The sequence below is a fragment of the Planococcus citri genome, chromosome 5 (genome assembly GCF_950023065.1).
Source record: "Planococcus citri chromosome 5, ihPlaCitr1.1, whole genome shotgun sequence".
NCBI lineage: Eukaryota > Metazoa > Arthropoda > Insecta > Hemiptera > Pseudococcidae > Planococcus > Planococcus citri.
In genome coordinates this window covers 43,884,937-43,904,907 of record NC_088681.1, presented here as the reverse complement: position 1 = coordinate 43,904,907, position 19,971 = coordinate 43,884,937, and the positions used below count along the sequence as shown (strand labels likewise).

The window sequence follows — 19,971 nt, the reverse complement described above, 5'->3', positions numbered from 1 at the left end:
CAACCAAAAATTACACTTTGAGTTGGGTACATTATCTAGATCTTATAAAAAACGCAAATGGCCTAACTCAAAATCCCAACAACATTGCAAGTTGTTTGGAGTTATAAGGGTACATCTCAAAAAAATCCACCTTTTTGAACTAAATTCGTACATACAAAGTGTTAACAAACAGTTTTGATTGTTTTGAATGTTTGTGAGTTACGTAGAAATAGTCACAAGGAGTGCATTTTTTATTGGTTTGTACCTAATGGAAAAAAAAATTTAAAATTGATCACTTTTCAGAAAAATGAATTTGCACATAATGAAATTTTAGTTTTTTGAGAAAAACTCAAAAACTAAGCACTCTAGAAAAAAACTAACGACATTACGTCGATTGGAAATTTAATTCTCTATAACTTTGGTAACGTGAAATTTTTTTGGACGCTTCCTTTCGCCTTCACATCAACTTTAATGAAAGGTTATAACTCAAAATGTTTTCCTAACATTGAAATATCCTCTTTAAGATTTTATTTTTCAAAGTGTTCTTATGCTAAATGAAGGTAGGATACCAAATCTTTAAAATGAGGTGCTATTCATTCCTCACAATTAATTATAAGTGTTGAAGTTTTCAAAAAAAAGAAAATCACTCTCCTGTAAAATTTCACTTTTTTGAGATGTAATAACCTTATTACTCCCGAGGGCCGAGGTGCGATTTGATAACATATCTGATGATTTAACAAACTGAAGTCTTTATTCAGTGTTACCGTAATTTTTCGAGTACCTAGGTAAAAAAAATATGTTAGGTTCCGTGAAATTTAAACGGCGCTCTGCTATCGATTTTTGTATCCAGCTTCGCAAATCTCATAACAGAATAAAATCTTAATCACATTCTGCCATTTCCAGAAATTCTTCACTTCAAGCCCTGGTGCGTTCAAGTTTCTAATCTTCAGTCAAAAATGTGGGGTACGAGCCTGGCACACTCTCTAAATTTGAAACAGTCAAATTTCACTGCTTAGTAGTTACGACATTTTGCTTTTTTAAAAGCAGTAGTTTTTGACTGCCAAACAGTAGAAAATCTACTGAATTGGTCAGTTAAAAATCATTCTGACTGACCAATTCAGTAGATTTTCTACTGTTTTGCAGTCAAAAACTACTGCTTTTAAAACGGCAAAATGTCGTGACATGCTAAGCAGTGAAATTTGACTGTTTCAAATTTAGAGAGCACACTTCTTTTCACTTGTTCAAATCTTTACTCAAAATTTTATAAACGCTTCTATGACTCAAGCTCAACTCGTCAGCTATCATATAGATTGTACTAACTAAAGTAATATACATAGATCTGATCTATATTACTTTAGTACCAACTTGATGGGTTCTTTGTAAAATTTGATGGACAGCTTCCACTTTACCTTCTGCAATTGCAATTTTTGGTCGTCTGCTTCTCGACTTTGACTCATCCTCTGTTGAGGTTTGGCCACTCTGGAACCAGTTGTACATGGTCTTGTCTGCCAAACTTTCATCTCCATAGGTATACTCTTCTTTAATCAGCTTGGCAGTATTATTCGAGTTTTTGCGAATCCAGATCAGAAACTTGATTGATTATACTGTGTATCACCTAAAAATGTAATGAAAAACCAAACTTCTTGCAATTTGAACGTTTTGAAAAATTGTGCTTGAATTTATCGGAGCTATACATATATAGATTATTTGAACCTTTTTTTTAATGATTAGGTGTGTAGGTATCAGGGGTGCGGCGAAGGCACTTTCTTGAGTAGCAACTCCTCGTTGACGAGTTTGGGGGGGCCTTTTTTTGTTGATAAATTCGTGAAATTTACTTGCACACAGCAAAAAAAGTAGGTAGATGCCCCCCTAATCTTCACGACCCCCCATATCCCTAATATTTTCAAACTATTTTTAAAAAACAATTATTATACCTACCAAAAAATAACAACTATTTCCCTATTTTTTCAACATTTCTAAAAAAAGAGAAAATGATTAATTTTTTCATTCTGCATAGACATAGTGTTGTAAATGGCCCCCCTAAATTTGAACAACCTCCTGAATTGGAGTGTGCCACTGGCACCTTAATCAAAATAATCCCCGTATTTCCTAAAATTCGATTAATTTAAAAAAATATTTATTTTTTGAATAACAGTTCAAAAATTACCAAAATCAGTTATGTATTAGATACTAGCTACATAATTTTAATTACTAGAAAAAATAAAAATAAACAAAATAAAGTTGAAATCAAAAATCATTTTCTAAACAATATTCGACTGTACATACTTGATGATCCTCCAACCATTTCAATCGTCTCATCGTAGGATATGCCATTAAAAATGTCGCTTTTGGAAGCCAAGAATGCCAAGATCATCGCAGAGAGCCATTTTTGTGCAATAAAAACTCAAAATTGTTGATCATTTGAACTTTTTTTTGATTTTGAAAAAAATTGTAATAATGAGACTGAAAATAGGAAAATTTGAGGTTCGAATTTTGAAAAAATTAAGGGAGGGTCAAATGAGGAGGGACACTAATACTAGTTTAGGGGGGCGCTACTCATTGACCCTAGGGGGATCACCGCACCCCTGGTAGGTATTCGAAATTCTGTCATTACTGAGATGTCAGTAGCTGAAAGTTTCCACCTCAGCGCAGGTGAAATAAAATTCTTTCCAAAGTTATGATGATGGCGGGGCCGGGTTACATGGAGAATTTTTCAAAATGTTGAGAATATACCCTACCTTCAGCAATGGAACCTCTTGTCGTATATATGCACGAATAATGAAGAAGTTTAGGCTGTATAATTATCGAAGCTGCCGGTTTTATGGAGTCTTCATGTGTGTATGTAAGTATGTGTGTGTGTGTGTGTATACTATGTGGTTATTTATAGCAGGTACATAATATTTAATTTAATCCAGCAAATCCCAGATTCCGTTACTTCGTCATGGATGCGTGATGGCACTCATGGCAGGCAAAGATGCAAGCAAGCTGATACGAGTTAAGAGAGAGCACGTGTAAATTGACGGAGCCCCCATATGTTAGGCCCAACATGGTTCAGAGTTGACAGTTTGTTGAGTTCATTGCTGATCGTGAGTGTAGTGAAAGAGTGGAATCAGAGTTTCGAGTTCAACATTTTCATATGATAGTGAGGCTACTTTTTTTTAATCAATTATTTAGTGCACTTTAGGTGTATGATGCAGGTATTTGAGCGTGCAATGTGCATGTTGTACGTGCTGCGTATACAAACGTTGTACCTATGTCTGTTACCAACCTGTACCTGTACCTTGAAGCATAAAGAATAAACGGTATTATGGTAAATGAACTGCCGCCGCTGAATGTGTAAACAAACCGCGAAAGGTATGGATGGGTAGTGGTATGGATAGCGAGGAGTCCCTATAATAACTATGGAATGATGGAGAGAGAAAGGAGTGAGGGAAAAAACGTGTATACATAAGTTGGATAGCCTTGACTTGTAAACACGTCGGCCGTCGGAGTAGTCGCTGACGATGACGACGTCGAAGTCGAACCACTACGTACATCGACACTGTGTGTTCTGTTCTGTCTTTTTTAGTTAGTTCGGCGATGGTAACAAATTTAGCTCATAATACAGTTGTAGTTTCATAGTTTGTCGGTGTGGGTTTCAATTCGTGTGTCGCGTGTGCTAAATGCTAATGCACTATCTTGTTAAAATTGTGAAGTGCAGCTGTGAGAAAATTTTTTCAACGTTTCAGCTAAATTTACTGAGGTTAAGTTGTGAAGTGAAGAGTGCCGTGTGTACTCGGATTTATGATCAGTTCGCGATTTTTTTTTTTCGGGTGATTTTGATTTATTAATTTGTTTTATGATAAAAATCAAGCCCCAAAATAGTGAAAATTATTGAAACCAGTTTGTAGAAAAGGTGCCCGGAGTAACGAGTTGATTTAACATCAGGGCAATCATGCGGTAAGTCAAAGTGTGGCTGGCAGAATCCCTAAAGAACTTCTGAGACGACTACGTTATCTCACTATCAGAAGTACGTACCTATACATATGTGTTACTCGTCCTTCGTCATCGTCAACGTCACTGTAAGTGCATCGTATCATCACGTGAACACACTGACGGCGAGTTCACATGTTGAGGTCGAAGTGCTGTAATGTAAAGTGAAGATCGAGATATCGAGAAAGAATTAGTGGTGTCGAAATGTCGATTATCTGAAAAAAAATATCGGTTTTCAATTTTTTGAAAAAATCGGCTCAAAAATAATCGATTTTTTTCGATTTTTATATTTTTTGAAAGTCTTCTTGGATGATGGATGATCGTGTGTTGAAATTTCTAGATTTTCCAGCAATGAATTTTTCATATTTTTTTGTCAGTATATTTCTATTTCACAATTCTGTCTTTTTCCCACCTTTTTTCGGTCATTTTCAACTAATTTTCTCGTATTTCGTGAAAAAAATCGAAATAATCGATTCTTGTAAAAATAAAATCGGAATCGAAAAAATCGGCAAAAAATCGATTATTTGAGACCGATTTTATCGATGTTCGATTAAATCGATTTTTAATCGACACCACTAGAAAGAATATTGTGGCATGCGGCTGACGATGAGATTGCAGTGCTGCCAGGCGTGCTGATTTATCAGCAAATGTGATGATTTCAAAGTCACATCAGCACCTGTGCTGTTTTTCAGTGCTGATACGTGACATTTGCTGATTTTGTGCTGATTTTTCACCAAAAAGTGAAAATTCTTATAATTTTGGTCAAATTTAATTAAAATTTCATCAATTAAAAGCACTTCATTCACATATTTTGAGAAATTTGAACGATTTTTCACAAAATTTTGTCATTTTTTACTTTATTATTTACTTTTTAAAAATAATTTTCATTGATTTTTTTTTGAGTAATTTTCGACACTTCTTCGTGCGTTTTAGATAAATTTCAAAATTTATTATTTTTTGATAATTTTTATAATTTTAATGCTTTTTTGAGTGTACTTATCATTCTAAACTGTTTAATAGTATATTATGCAACTAGGGAGATAATGTGATCTTCAACGAATTTTGAGGTTTATTTCCCGAGCGAAGCGAGGGAAGTAACTCAAAATGGTTGAAAATCACATTATCTCCCCAGTTCCATAAAATATTTTACGTTTTTTAGGGAGAGAATCGCTAATTTGTCCGCCGAGCGATTAGTGAGCGGGAGATAATGTAGTAGATTATCTCCCTAGAAACGTAAAATAATTTTTCAAGCAATAGAAATTAATAGAGATGTGAAAATCCTTCAAAATGATACCCATATTGCATTATGTGCTGACAAGTGCTGATTTTTTTATTAAAAATTGCTGATAAATGGCTTTATCAATCTGGCAGCACTGGCAATTTGATGCGTTGTGCGGGTACCGGGTAGTAGTAGTTCTAAGACTACTGGTATCAGTTCATTTATGTACCTATTAGCCTAATGATGTATGTAGCGTGTGATGAAAAATGAGGTTTTAGTGGTTGGTATTTCAGCACGAGGATGTTGATATTGATAATAAAGTCCCTATCACATATTGGTGCCCTTGGTTTTTATCGGCATGACGGTAACACTAACAGAGTGACTCCTACGAGTCTTCTTTACATAGTGACCTAAACAAACGTTGTAGAATGTGCGATCTTTCCTCGTGCAGGTGAACAGAAAGAAGATTTTCAAGTTGGCGTACAAGAAGTGTAAGTGTAATCATTCGAAGAGATATTTATGCTAAACAAAACTGCTTTGGCGAGTGGTTTTAGTGGTTCTCAACTAACGATTACCTACTAATAAATGCTTGAACGAAAATCTCTTCCGTTACTGTTGGCCTAAAAACGCTTGAAAATTCTAGAATTCTTGCATAGGCCTTATAGCCAGATACTGGGGATGACTGTACAATTTTCAGTCTACCGTTTAAGGCAATAATTTGTGATTTTGCAGCACTGTAGAGCAAAATGATAACCCTAAAGCTCGATTACGCTCTTAAGAAAGTCATAGCATTTTACGTAAGTTTTACGTACTGCGCACGACTGCGCACGCATCAAATCAGCTGTTCACGTACAACGTTGCACCTCGTTGGTTGCTGTAAAATGCTATGACTTTCTTAAGAGCATACTCTATTTCCATACTTGTATTAAAGAGCTTTAGATAACCCAAAGCTCAATTGAATTTGAACCACTAGTCATTCCACTCAAAGTCAAATTTTGAACTATCGAAATTGAGTTTTTGAAGAATTTTCGAAAATAGGTTGGTACACTTAGCTAGTGGAAATAGCACACTGGTGTATGTTAATTTTTTGTAGGAAAGGAAATTCTCAGTGTTGCCAGGTAAGTATGCGCACAGATCGCAAGATTTTCCTCGTGAAATCGCCCAAAATCGCCTCCATCACCATTTTTAACCATTCTACCAAATTTCTGAGATGTCAAGTCCCACATAAAGCAATTAGAGTGTTTGAAATCAAAATTTCAGTCAAACCAACTCAAATGGTGACAGATTAACTTTTGAAAATTAAACTGAGAGATTGGGTTCAGATTCTCCACAAGTATTGATTTATCATTTTATAAAATTACAAAATTTTTATTCGTTTACTAGAAAAACTTGAGAAAAATTCACCATCTAATCAGGCAATTTCTTGGTAACGTTCATGAAATATGGCTATAAAGATCCGTTTTACAAACAGAAGAAAGGTATTTTAGCCCGAGCGAAGCAAGAGCGAAAATTTTTATGATAAGTGCATTGAAAATGCAAAAAAAAAAAACTTACCTTAAAAAGCATCAAAAACATAAAAAAACACGAAAAAATCTCAAATCGCCCAATTCTCCCAATTGGCGAAGCACAATTTTTGACCGCAAAACTGCAAGTTCAAATCGCCCAATTCGCGATTTATCGCCCAACCTGGCAACACTGGAAATTCTTGAGATGAAAAACCTAAATAGGAGTCCATCAACGAGACCCTAGCTTCCCTCCTCTCCTCAATCGATTACAATACAACCAGTTTCAAGTCGATATAGAGTCTTCAGTTATACAATAATTTAAATATTCTAAGAGGTATTGAAAATGCTTCAAGACGCCTTGTTATCAACTGCACATGCTAAAAATGCATTTTTTCAAGTTAAAATCTCTATCTCTAGGTATATATTATAAAATTATGACCGAATTCTTTTGACTCTGAGATCTCAGCAACGGCTGAACCGATCTTGCTCAGTGACCTCTCAAAAAATAGCTTTTGACCCGTAGATGTGCAGGTTTTTATCAAAAGTTTGAAAAGTTGTGTTGTAAAGCTCAAAAAAGCTCAATAATTGATTTTCGGCTATACACAGCGCATTCGATGTATACAGATATGAACGTATCTTATACCTTGAAAGAGCATCAAAAAAAGTCAAATGTTGAAGAAAAAAGTTTGCAAAAAAGTTGCGCCGTAAGCTCAAAAAAGCTCAATAATTGATGTTAACCCTATACTCAACCCCTTCAATGTATACAATGAAGTACGTATATTATACGTACCTTAAAATAGCATCACAAAAAGATTAATCTTGAAGTAAAAAAGCTTTTAAAAGTTCCTGTTCAATGCTAAGTGAAAGCTTGAAAGTTTTAAATTATGACCGGATTCTTTTGATTGTGAGATCTCAGCAATGGCTGAACCAATTTTGATAAACAACCTCTTGACAGAAAGGCTCTAAAGTGTAGATGTGCAGGTTTATGTTGACATTTCAAAAAGTTATGCCATAAGCTCAAAAAAGCTCAATAATCGATTATGCCATATTGGGCGGACACACAAAAGTAACTACATTGTATCTCAAAAAATCTCCCCGAAAAAACAATCTTTGACAAAAAAAACTTTCAAAAGTTGACAGTAAAAGCTCACCAAAAGCTCAATGCTTTGTTTTAAAAAGCTCAATACAGCATAGTGTTGACGTATATGTGAAAGTACGTGTAGTCTGCATTGAAAAAGCTTGAAAAATACTTTTTGACCAAGTTCGTAATGTCTTGAAAAAAAGCTTACAGCTTGAAAAAGTTCAAAAAGCTACAGATATGATATAAAAAATTAGAATTTAAACAATTGAAATTCTCCAGTAGGTACCCAATGTATGTACATACATACCTATATTTTAAAGTACCCATAGTCTACCTAGAAAAGGCTTGCCAAAAAATACTTTTTGACCATATTTGTAAACTTTTGGAGGCAGCTTTCAGCTTAAAAGCTTCTTTTCTCTCTCTTATCTGATAGTTTTGTATTCAAAAAAATTTCTCAAATTGCATACGCGATAAGTATACCTTAAAAATGTTCATTTTCAAATTGAAAACGTGTGTTGAAAAATTTTCAATTTTTTTTTAGCATTTAAATTTTTAAAAAATCAATTTTCCGCCTTGACTAACTGCAAAAATCACATTTTCCGCATTTTTTGAAGAAATTGGCTAATATATTTGACTGATTAAAATCATCTAACAGACTTAAGTTTACATCTCTTACAAAAAATGTTCAATCATTTCAATGAGTTTTTTGTGAGTTTTCGGAATCAAACCTTTTTCAAATTATCCTACATATCACGTTTTTAATGTATTTTCTCACTCGCCTTCAAAATTGATACCTTTTTGGCGGGTTTTTTCAGAAACAGAAATAATGGGAATACAAAATGCTAAAAAATCCATTTTTCGTTTTTTAAGGAGGATTTTTCCATAAAAATGGCTCTATTTTCTAAATTGAAATTCGCAAAGTGGGCCTTTTCCATATGGACAGACACATATTTTGACTGGAAGACTCACAAAGAAACATATATTTTAAATAATATTGAAAATATGTAGTTCCGTTGTACTCACCTATCCTCATCAAACCCAACAAAAAAAAAAATTGAAAATGTTGATAAAATGATGATGTACCTTCTAAAGTTTTCCAATTTATTCTTAGACAAAAACAAACGTATTTTTGAATTTTGCATAACACAAAAAATTTAGCTCACAAAAGTTTGAAAAAATAATTAAGCTTTTTTTCTGGCAGTTTTCTAATCAAGTGATACAACTCAAAAATATTTTCAAAAAATTAAAAACTGCTATGAGATTTTTTTTTTTTGAATTCAAATTTTGAAAAATATTGTTTTTTTGCATTAACTAACTGCAAATAAGTATCACATTTTCTCGCATTTTTTGAAGAAATGGAATGTATTTGACTGATTGAAATCAGTACTTCAACAAAATATGTCGCACCTCGGGAATTATAAGGTCACATCTCAAAAAAGTGAAATTTTACAGGAGAGTGATTTTCTTTTTTTTTAAAACTTGATTCATTATTTTCATCAACTTATAATCAATTGTGAGGAATGAATAGCATGTCATTTTGAAGATTGGGTATCCTACCTAAAAATAGTAAAATTTCTGAAGATTGTTGCTGTTTTGAAAAAAAATCCCAAAAAGACTCGCCATCTGCTCAGGTCTCACTTTTTTGCCAGATATTTTCATCAAAAAACCTCGAATTTCGTTAATACCTAATTACCTACCTCCTACCTACGTGTTAACCAAGTGTCTTGCTTTTTGCTAAAAATTGACAAAAAGTTTCTAAATTGTCTCACTTTATTGACAGGAATTTCAAAAAAGTATCTTTTTTTAAATTAAATATTGCTAAAATGAAATGATAAATGATTGGAAGTCTTGATCCAGTTTTGTTTTACTTACAAGAATGATTTTTATTTCTTTTTTTTTCACAGAACTTATAGTTGAAATGTACTTTTCTTTTCTTGAGTTTTATGCACTTCGTACATTAAAATGTTCTGCTCTGCTCGCTTTTTGTTAAATTTTTTGTTACCTGTTCTGGAAGTTTTTTGATCACGTATGACGTACTTACCTAAGTTACTTTGTTGGAAGCAGGTCCGGAGGCAGCATAAGGGCGGCTGGCAAAACGCTTTGCCCTGGCTGGACGAATTCGCTAATTTCTCCTCTTTCAAACAAATTTTGAGATCATTTTTCCATTTTTTGCAATTTTGCATTCAAAATAATTGCATATTCAAGGTGTCTAACAGGCCCTACTGCTGGTCCTACTATAAAGTCCTACTTTTTCTCCAAAGTCGTTTTAGTCCTACTAAAGTCTTATTTTTTAACAATTGTATCCAAAAGTCCTACTTTTTTCAAATTTTCAATTTTTCCCTTTTTTCCGGAATTTTGAACAAATTTTGTAGAAAAGGGTTCATTTGTCGACTTTTTTAGATTTTGAACTACACAGTCTCGAGAGCTTTTGCCCTCGCTTCGCTCGTGCTATTTGCATCTTCTTTTCTCGCATAGAAAACTTAGGTATTGTTCAAATTCAAGAAATGTTCAAAGTTTGAATCAGAAAAATGAACTCCTCTCTCCATAAAGAAACTTTTTATTTTTACTTCTCAAAACATGATTGAATTTTTGAAAGTTTTTGATCTCGCTTCATTTAGGATTGATTGCTTTTCTGCTTTTCTTTTTCAAGCTTGAATTTTTTTTTAAATAATCATTTGGATTTTTTAAAATTTTGAAACAAAAATAATAAACTTCTTCATATATTATACAAGAAAACATCGTTTTCATACCCTTCATAATACTAATTTTGAGGATTTGGCCTCGCTTCGCTCGGGTCCGTTTGCTTTTCTTTTTTCAATTTTGAATTTTCCCAAAAAAATCATTATTTAAATTTTAAACTTTTGAAGCCAAATAATAAACTTTTTATAAGTAACTAACTCATCGCACAAAAAAAAACGTTGTTTTATACCTCTCGAAATACTGATTTTCGAGATCTTTTGCCCTCGCTTCGCTCGGGCCCATTTGCTTTTTATTTTCATTTTAAATTTTTCTAAAAAAAAATCATAGTTTCTTGTCTCAACATTGCTTCATTTGCTCGAATCATTCAAATTTAATTTTTACGTTGTATTTTCGAAATGCATGCATGGTAACTTAAAATTCTGTTGTACAATGCTTTGACTTCTGCTCATGAATAATTAATTTCAAAGTGATACTAACCTAATGTAAATTTTCTGTGTTAAAGTTTTGAATAAAAATGAAAAAAAGATTTCAAGTAAGAAATGCGCAACATTAAAAATAATTTTGGTGCTTTGAACAACAATTTTTACAACATGTATCTACCTAATTATTAGAATTAGGATATGTCCGGTTTCAATTTTATTATTTGTTTTATTTTATTTTATTTATTTTTTTTTTTTTTGAAATTTCACGATTCAATGGAAATTTTTAGATCAAATGTTTAACCTAGCTCTTCGGCGAGAACTCAATGTTTGAAAAAGAGGATGTTTTATTTTTATTTTTTTTTTCTATTTGAGTGGTGTTTTGATGTCTTGGGTGCTTCCGTGTAATCACGTTTAAGCCATTAAAAATCTTGGACTTTATTTTTTTTTTTCAAGTTTAGGAGTTCTCAAAATAATAGTTCTTTTTCTTTCCTTCAAAATATGTGACGCGGCCAGCGATACCATACCATGTGTCGGAAAACTTTTTTTTGAGATAATCGCGTTTTCATGGAAAAAGTCAGAAAATATCAAAAAAAATTTTTTTGTCGATTCATATACTATGAAGCCTATACTTTGGAATGGGTGTACCCACCGATCTCAAACACGTCGTTTTAGTGGTGAAAACCCGGTTTTACAAAAGTGCTTTTCATAAAAAAATGTCAAAAAAAAAAATATATATTATGATGTAAAACCATTAAAAGATGAAGAAAATCAAAAAAAAAAAAAAAAAATTTAAAAATGTTACAAAAATAACCCAAACTTTCAAACACGTTTTTCTCAGAATTTTGGTTTTTGAATTTCAAAAAATACGTAACTTTGAAATTTTGAAAATTTGTCAGATTTTAATATTTTGAAAATCTGTTTGCACCATTGAAAAGAGAAAGAAAAACACTACCAGAAACCACAATAACACGAAAAAAATTTTTGCCGACATATGGTATGGTATCGCTGGCCGCGTCACATATGATAATTTTGTGAGTGTCCCTCTAAACTGTCGGATAGGTACTGTAATTTTTGAATTTTTCTTGACAAGATAGTCTACGTCTTGTGAATTTTTTTTTGTGGACATCTTGTAAGCAGAAATGTAAACATAGGTCTAACAATGTTTTGAGACGTACACATTACAGGAGTTTATGGTGAAAACCCTAATACTGTTTGAATTCATTTTCTGTCTCCGTTTATTTAATAATTAGTTAGGGGCGCCGATAGGGACTTACCATTTATGCGTAGGCACTTTATTCAAAGACACACAAGTTTGACTACTAGGTATCGAAAAATGACGTATTTTCACTCGAATAGTACTCGTAGTGCCACTATGGTATAGTTATATGTTGGTAGAAAGGATATGAAAAGGGCAGCATCCTTGAACTAATTGACGGTTCGATTTTGTTTATTTTTTCAAGTTGATATTTTGATTTCGTACGCTTTATTGAAAAAATGAAAGGAGGCGTTTTTTCATCGTATGAAAATGTTTTCATTTCAACCACATACAAGCGGTATATATTTTAATTGCTCATCGTCGCCACCACAAAACGACTCATTTCTTTCTTTCTTTCTTTTTTACTTGGATAAATAACGAGCAATAATTATTATTTTTCAAAACGTATACAATCCCGACTTTTATATAATGTGGTTATAATTTGATGAAGTTGCTTTGATAATGAAGATAATCATAAAGCAGACGACGATGACGATAATGATGATGATACACCGATGACGATGGGAATGGGAAAAAAAGGTTACCATTTTTTCTTCTTATATGACTACGATGCTTATAATGGTTAATACAGTATCTATAAGCTAATGTAGATCAAAATAAAGCAGCCTATATTTAGTTAAAGTACTGGCGAGAAATTATTAGCATGGGTTTGATTGGTTGCGTGTATATTTGTATGTGAACAGGGTGTCCACTCATTTCTGGAAATGATTTTTCCAGACTTTTCCAGGTTTTGCAGACAAATTTTTACATTTTTCCAGACCATTTTTTTTTTTTTTTTTTCATTTTCTATGCATACCCCACACTTTCATAGAAGAGACATTTAGAGGCATAATAACGAGGTTTTTTCATGTGAGGACAAGTAGTTTTTTTGGCTTTTAAAATTTTAGAATTTGAATGATGTTTTTATTTTCGAAGGAAGTTGATTTTGACAAAAAAAAAAAAAAACACAACAGGCCCAAGCGAGGGCAAAAGCTCTTGTTAATTTGCACTTCGAGATGATTTTTGTGAGTTCATTTTTTGGTTTTAAAACTTGATTTTTATTATCTATAAACGTTCATCTTGACCTGGAAAAAGAAAAGAAAACAAGCCCGAGCGAAGCGAGGGCAAAAGCTTTTGAAAATTTGTCTTTTGAGCAGTAAAAAATAATGTTTTTCTTTCATCACAGGTCCTTATCCATTTGCAATTGATCGTTTTTTTCAAAATTCCAGGGATTTTGTGTGAAAATTACGAAATTCCCTGACTTTTCCAGGTTTTCCAGTCCTGTGAATACCCTGGTGAATGATGCATGGTGGCGAAAAGGTCGTCGCATCAGTCCGTAGGTAGGTAAGGTACTCAATGTACCTACCTACTCGTATTTTGCGCCTTCTAATTTACAAAGGTGATATTTTTGAAACGAATATCTACCGTATTCATAATGGTGGTCTGTGTGCCTGGGTGATGGTTGGTTGGTAATTTGGGAAGTCTTTATCTGATGAAAATGTAGGTGTTTGGTAATTCTGATTACATGCGTGTTGAATTTACATACTTATTGCCGGGTATACCGGTTCGTTCGAGGTTTAATTACGCGAACCGTGTGACGGTTACGTATTCGCCATGTTGTTAATGTTCAGGTGAGCTGTTGTTGTTTTTTCAATAGATATAGGTCTAGCCAGTTTGAATATTTCGCTGAATTGGTCTATTTAGATATGTACGAAGATACCTATTTTATACTTGAGGTGCGCATACGTGTCCGTCATATTTACAATGTATACCTATAAGTACGAATATGTCGCATCGGTTGAGCTGATTCGAATTTTTTGAAGGTTGAATATGTATTCGTTAATTAATGGAATTAGGAGAAATTTTCGTGGCACTTATTTTGTCCTCCTTGATCTACGTGTATTGAAGAAAGGTTATTGTGCATGAATTTAGCCCATATTAGATCCTCGTTATTGAAGCTATCGAGATTTGCACTGATGACGGAGGGGTGCATTAGTGGATTGAAAAAAAAAGTCTATAAGATTTTACCTATATTATGTACTTGAAAAAAATGACACGTGTAAAATTCGTCTGAATCCACGACGAATAATATAATATTTGTGGAATGTTCGTTTCGTTATACTCAACAAAAAGTCGTATGTTTGTTATTTATCCTACGTACGAAATCCAGGTTTCACGATAAAACTTCGTCGGGTCAGAATAAATATTATTTTAATAAGTTTGTTGTATGTAGGTATATGTACATGCGTGCGCGAAATTGTATAATAAGGTCAGAAGTCGTACAAAAAACGAAACTTTCTTTTATATCTGCTCATCTGCAGAATTGAGTTTAATTTTATCACGATTACAAAAATAATGGTAGGTACTTGGTAGATGTGAGTGTACTTGTAGAAAATACACTGATCGAGGGAGGAAGAATGAGAGAGACAGAAGGAGGGGTTGGAAACGGGTCTATTTGTATTTGACGGTTTCCGAAAATCAGTGGTTTGATTGTTTCTTCGAGATTGGTTTTTAAACATAATTTATTTTCGCAAAAGTTGTTATTTTTTTTAAAAAGTAGGTAACCAAAAAGTTTTCGCAACATTCTTCAAACGTTGACGCGTTTTGTATGTAAACCGACAAATTTGTTTGGTATCGAAAAATTGAAAAAAAAAGAAAAAGAAAAAAAAACATGAAATTTTGCTGAAAATTACACCAAAACGAGCTAGTTTTATCCGCTTAGAGTGTTTTCCAAATTCAAATTTTGAAAAAATCAATTTTCAAGAATAATGGGCTTTTTAACAAACAAAAAAAGCCCGTAACTGAAATTTTAGAGCTTGAAATTTCCTGTTTCTTGGCGGCTGTTGAAGTTCTGCTAGGTAGATAAGTTTAAAAATTTTCACAAGAGCTAAACTTTATCAAATTTGTACTCAAACTCTCTGATTTGAACGAAACTGACTAATCTATATTTTGTAGATGGAAAAAGCATGTTTTAAAACCTCCATAAGTTAACCAAAATTGCAGGTTCTAAAGTTAATTTTTGGATTTTTTGCGGATTTTTGAAAATTAATTTAAAAAATCAAAAAATCTGGTTCAAGGGCGATTTTTATACGTTTTCAGTTTTCATGATGATGCAATTTTTCGTGGAGTAAAGTGAACCAATTTGAATAATTACTTCAACTCTCGCATATCAACGACTACTAAGTATAGTTTTGTACCATTTTGGAGTCTTCAGCGGATTTTCCAATATTTTATAGAAATTTCAAATCGGTCTGAAGGAGCCAAAAATGAACTAATGGGAACGTATAATTTTGATCGCTGCTTATTGGGCACCCTCTTATGTGGCTTCCGCAAAATTCTTGAAGTGTTTGTTCAAAAGTCAATTTTTAACCAACACGTAATTCCAGAAAAAGTGAAAAAAATCAAATTGTCAAGGAAGGTATGCGTGTACATAACTAGGGCAGAAGAATGTACGCTCTAAAAACTGAAATCTTATGTTTTGAGGCAGTTTTTTATAGGGTGTGATTTAATACCACGACAAAAAAGGGCGTCTGCACGACAAGCATAGGCACTTTCACGCCAGAAAACTCATTACCACGACTAAATTGGAAATTCCTGACAATAACAAGCTTACCCCGACATAAAAGGTACTCCAACGACAAAATAATGTATCAAACGACGAATTAAAAAATTCACGACATTTTATTACTTTCCACTGCTATATAAGGCAATGCACGACAACATTTTTCCATCAAAAACAGGCATTTCACCGACAGAAATAAACGTTTAAAAAATATTAAAATGATAGCAAAAACACGAAGTAGGTAATGTAAAAAATTGCTGTTTATGAAAGTAATGTTTTGTGGACTTTGATGGGCGACCCCTCTTCCTCTTTTCACCTCAGGGACAAAAAGCGAAAGGGGGCTAAGGGGCTACAGTTTGCCACGCTCCGGTTCCGTGAAAGTAGGAAAAACTTGGAAAATTGTGAGAAATTCAAGAAAGTTGAGAAAATACAGAAATTCTAACAATATTTTAGTTTCAGTTTTTAAAAATTCAAATACATATTTTACAAACATGTATGTATTTAATTATCGTTCCTCAAAATTCTCATTTTTTCCCTAAGCTTTAGCCCTCCCTTCGCTTAGGCCTATTTGGTTCTCTTCTACAGAGTTACAATTTCACTCAAATTTTTTTGAAAGAAACCCTCAGTTGATTATTTGTCAAAATTTGATATTGCAATTGAACTGATAACGTTCTGTGGTGTATGAAATTATTTTGTCGTAAATACTGCTTATCTCGTTATTAAATTGTAGTCGTTCATAAATAGGTACTTTATTGTCGGGCGTCATCTGGCGTGGAACTTCATCATTTTTCGTCGTTCATTCATCTTTTATGAACGAAAAAACGCTTGTCGTGATGACACCTTTTTTTGTCGATCAAAAAATATTTCTCCTTTTTTATACAGTGTTGACGTTTTCCATTTAAAAAAATGTGCGCCCAAGAAATTACAAAAAATAAAAATTTGTGTTTAAAAAATTACAAAAAAAGTCATTCAAAAAATTTTGTATTCAGAAAATTACGAAGAAGTGAAATTTTGAAGGTTTTTGAAAATATTCCCTAAAGATAGGGGAAAACTGTGAAAATTGATTAAATATGCTAAAATATGCGCTAAAAAACAGATAAAAATATGCTAAAACATGCATTTTTATAGTTGAAATATGCTAAAATATGCAAAATAATATTGGCTTATTCGACTCGAAATCTCTTGATTCGCAAAGATGTGTTGGATATTCCCTACCTAATAGCACAGAAAACTAGACTGCTAAGCTTAGCTGCAAAGTGTGCGTAGCTAGCTATCTTTTCTACAGCTATAACCATTATTACATCTAGGTAGTGCACAAGTGATTCAACCATGTCACAGTAATGAGAATTTTTGAAACTCTCACTGCTTCAAAATAATAATTGTTTTTCAGTGTTTTCATATTTTCCAAATTACAATAGGTATTTCAGAATAATTTATAAGCTTGTATTGCTTCTAAATTAAGAAATTTCTAGTTGTTTTTCATAGTTTGCATTGTTTTAAAATTTACAAAATTTCAAATCAATTTCCCAAATTCCCCATCGCTACAATTTCATAAAGTTTTCAATAAATTTTCAGAATTTTGCATTGCTGCTGAATTAGGAAATTTGCAATCAATTTTTAGAATTCACATTGCCTCTAAATAGTCAAATTTTGAATAATTTTTCAGAATTCTTATCGTCTTTAAATTAAAAAATTTCAAATTCAATTTTCAAGTTCATATTGTCCACAAATTGTAAAACGTTTACTCAATTTTTGGAATTTACATTGCCTCCAATTTTTCAGAATTCTCATCTTCATAAATATTGCAATACTTATTTCATATAATTTTCAAGTTCACATTATCTGCAACTTACAGAACTTTTAATCAATTTTTGGAATTCTCAGCGTCTCTAAATACAAATTTTCATATTATTTTTTTTAGAATTTCCATTGTCTTCAAATTTATAAATTTTCAAGCCAATTTTCAGAACTTGCTTTTTATTTTAAATTAAGAATTGAAATGGGCGTTTTTTGAAACTGAAAAAAAAATAATAATAAATCAGAATCTTTAGTGAAGAATAAATGGGTCGAAGAGGTAGAGAAATGAGGGAAAATGGAAATTGGAATGAGAAGAAAATTGAAACGGGGAATAAAAAAAATAATCTATTTTAAATATGTGAAGCCTTAAATAAGTGAGTGGTTTTCAGTAAGCATATACCTACTAACATGCGTACATTCAAAATGTAGTTAGGTAATTTTCAGTAAGTACCATATATGTACCTATATTTCGCGTTTAATAGCGAAGACTTATGTGTACGATTTGAACAACGATACTCGTGCGTGTTTTATAATGAAATTGAAAAGAAGGGCCAATAGCCCTTGAGAGAAGTGTTTCATGTGTAGGTAGGTACAAATGTGATTTCTACTTGCGTATTTTTTCAGCTGTTTTTTTGCAAGTTAGCTATACTTACTTATCCAATCAGATACGTAAGAATACAGATATATGTAGTTCTAAATAACAAAACGAAACCTCGAAATGTTTAAAATTGGCGTAGGTATCTCGGATTAGAGCTGTAAATTACCGGTTGTTTTGATTTGATTTTCGAACAAGATCAGGTTTATACGGTATGAGGAGAGGTACATTTATAATGATAATTTAATAACTGTAACTTAATTTCACTCGGGATACGAGAACAAGAAACTCGTTCTTCGTTATTGTGTGTGGTTCAAGTCGTTTATACACGCGTTTAGGCCATGTCGATGTCGATGCCGCCAAATTGATAAACAGAAGTGGAATATCGCGTCATGGCGGTGTTTCGAAACTTATTTTTAAACTCACCAACGCGCATACGCGACTGCAATCGCCTTCAAAAATGAGCGAAATTTTATTTGATAAAATGATAACGCCCCGAGAGAGTTATAGCTCTGGATTAAATATTAGAAAGCTCCTCGTGTAGGTAGGTATAAGCACATGAATGTAAATCTATGTGTGGTGTTTCTGTATATTACCTTCATGAAAACAAAATATTATCACGAAATCATTTCATAGTTACTTTAGCGTAAGTAATAATCTGAAACGTAATACTTATTCTTTCTTTTTTTTTTTGTTTTAAAAACCTCAAATGTTATCAATTATTTTTTTTAAAAAAGTACAATACATATATGAAACGATAGTAACACGAATAACACGTATAGGACTAAATTCGAAACGTGGTTGGTTCATTTGAAAAAATGATAATTTCTTATCGTAATTTCCGTTTATTCGTACCTATGTGTATATTTTTTTCACGTGATAAATGAATGAGCTTTTAGACCATTTTTACGGTTACCGATGGTCAGAAATGTGGTGGTGATGTCCTGATTTGACCGGTAATCGTTTTTAATGGTAACCCATTCCATTCAAGGTACCTGTATTTGTACGTTGTATATGTAGATAGCTAACAGGTAGAACCTTAGGTGAGTTTTCATTCGTACGAGTATGTACATAAGAAAATATAAAAAAAATTTTCGTTTATGAAATGGGGAGGGTTGTTGAAGTTGAATTTTTAATACATACTCAATAAGATCAGGACCGTTGAAAAAAGGCTCAAGGGTGATTCCACGTCAGTTGGACTAAGAAGTGGTAGGGGGTTCGGCGATGTTTTTGAAATTTTTCCTGCAGAAAGGCCTTCCGAAGGGATGACCAATGGCGCAAATCGCAGCCCTTCTAGCCCATTTTTAAAGACAGCCAGGGGGTGTCAAAGTTTTCAATTAACCTAAATCATCATCCATTTCAGCAGTGGATTACTCGATAACCGCGATACCTACCAAAATGGAACATTTCCCCATAGTTAGGGGTTTTGAAAGGCTTTTTGGGGATATCATAAAAATCAGTGTTGCCACTTTTTTTCGTACAAAAAATTAGCTCAAAATGTTTCGAAACGTAGTTTTCATATCGTTCCGACTCTCAAAAATTCTGAAAAAAATATATGTATTATTGACAACTTTTTATGCTGAACAGCATATTAAAAAATTGGTATGGTAACATGTTGCAAAGTTGATTTTAAAAAAATTTTAAGCCTGCGAAAAAATGCGATTTTTTTATTTAAAACATGAAAAAATGTTTTGATAGGTGAAGTTGACCCATTTGACCCCTATTTTTACGTATCTGTTGAAAAAGTTGAAACCCCCCGTTTACTCAATGAAATGAACGCCTCACAAAAAAATCACAATTCAAAAAAATTGAATTTTCAATTTCAAACATAAAAAAAAGTTTAAATTTATTCAGTTGTCTTATGTTGACCTTTTTCTGACGTAT

General features: G+C 32.7%; 1 protein-coding gene across 6 annotated transcripts in view; it reads left to right on the top strand.

Annotated features, from left to right (window-relative positions):
• The window catches only part of NFAT (NFAT nuclear factor), a 215,861-nt gene that overhangs the window by 109,586 nt on the left and 86,304 nt on the right, over positions 1-19,971 (top strand). Inside the window, exon 1 of one of the 6 annotated variants that reach the window (XM_065368759.1) lies at positions 3,459-3,918. The exons of 4 other annotated variants lie outside the window; for them this stretch is intronic. The gene's annotated coding sequence lies outside the window, so the exon portion shown is untranslated. Of the gene's footprint in view, positions 1-3,458; positions 3,989-19,971 lie in introns of those variants that run through there. One more of the 6 variants, XM_065368760.1, reaches the window with a different exon arrangement.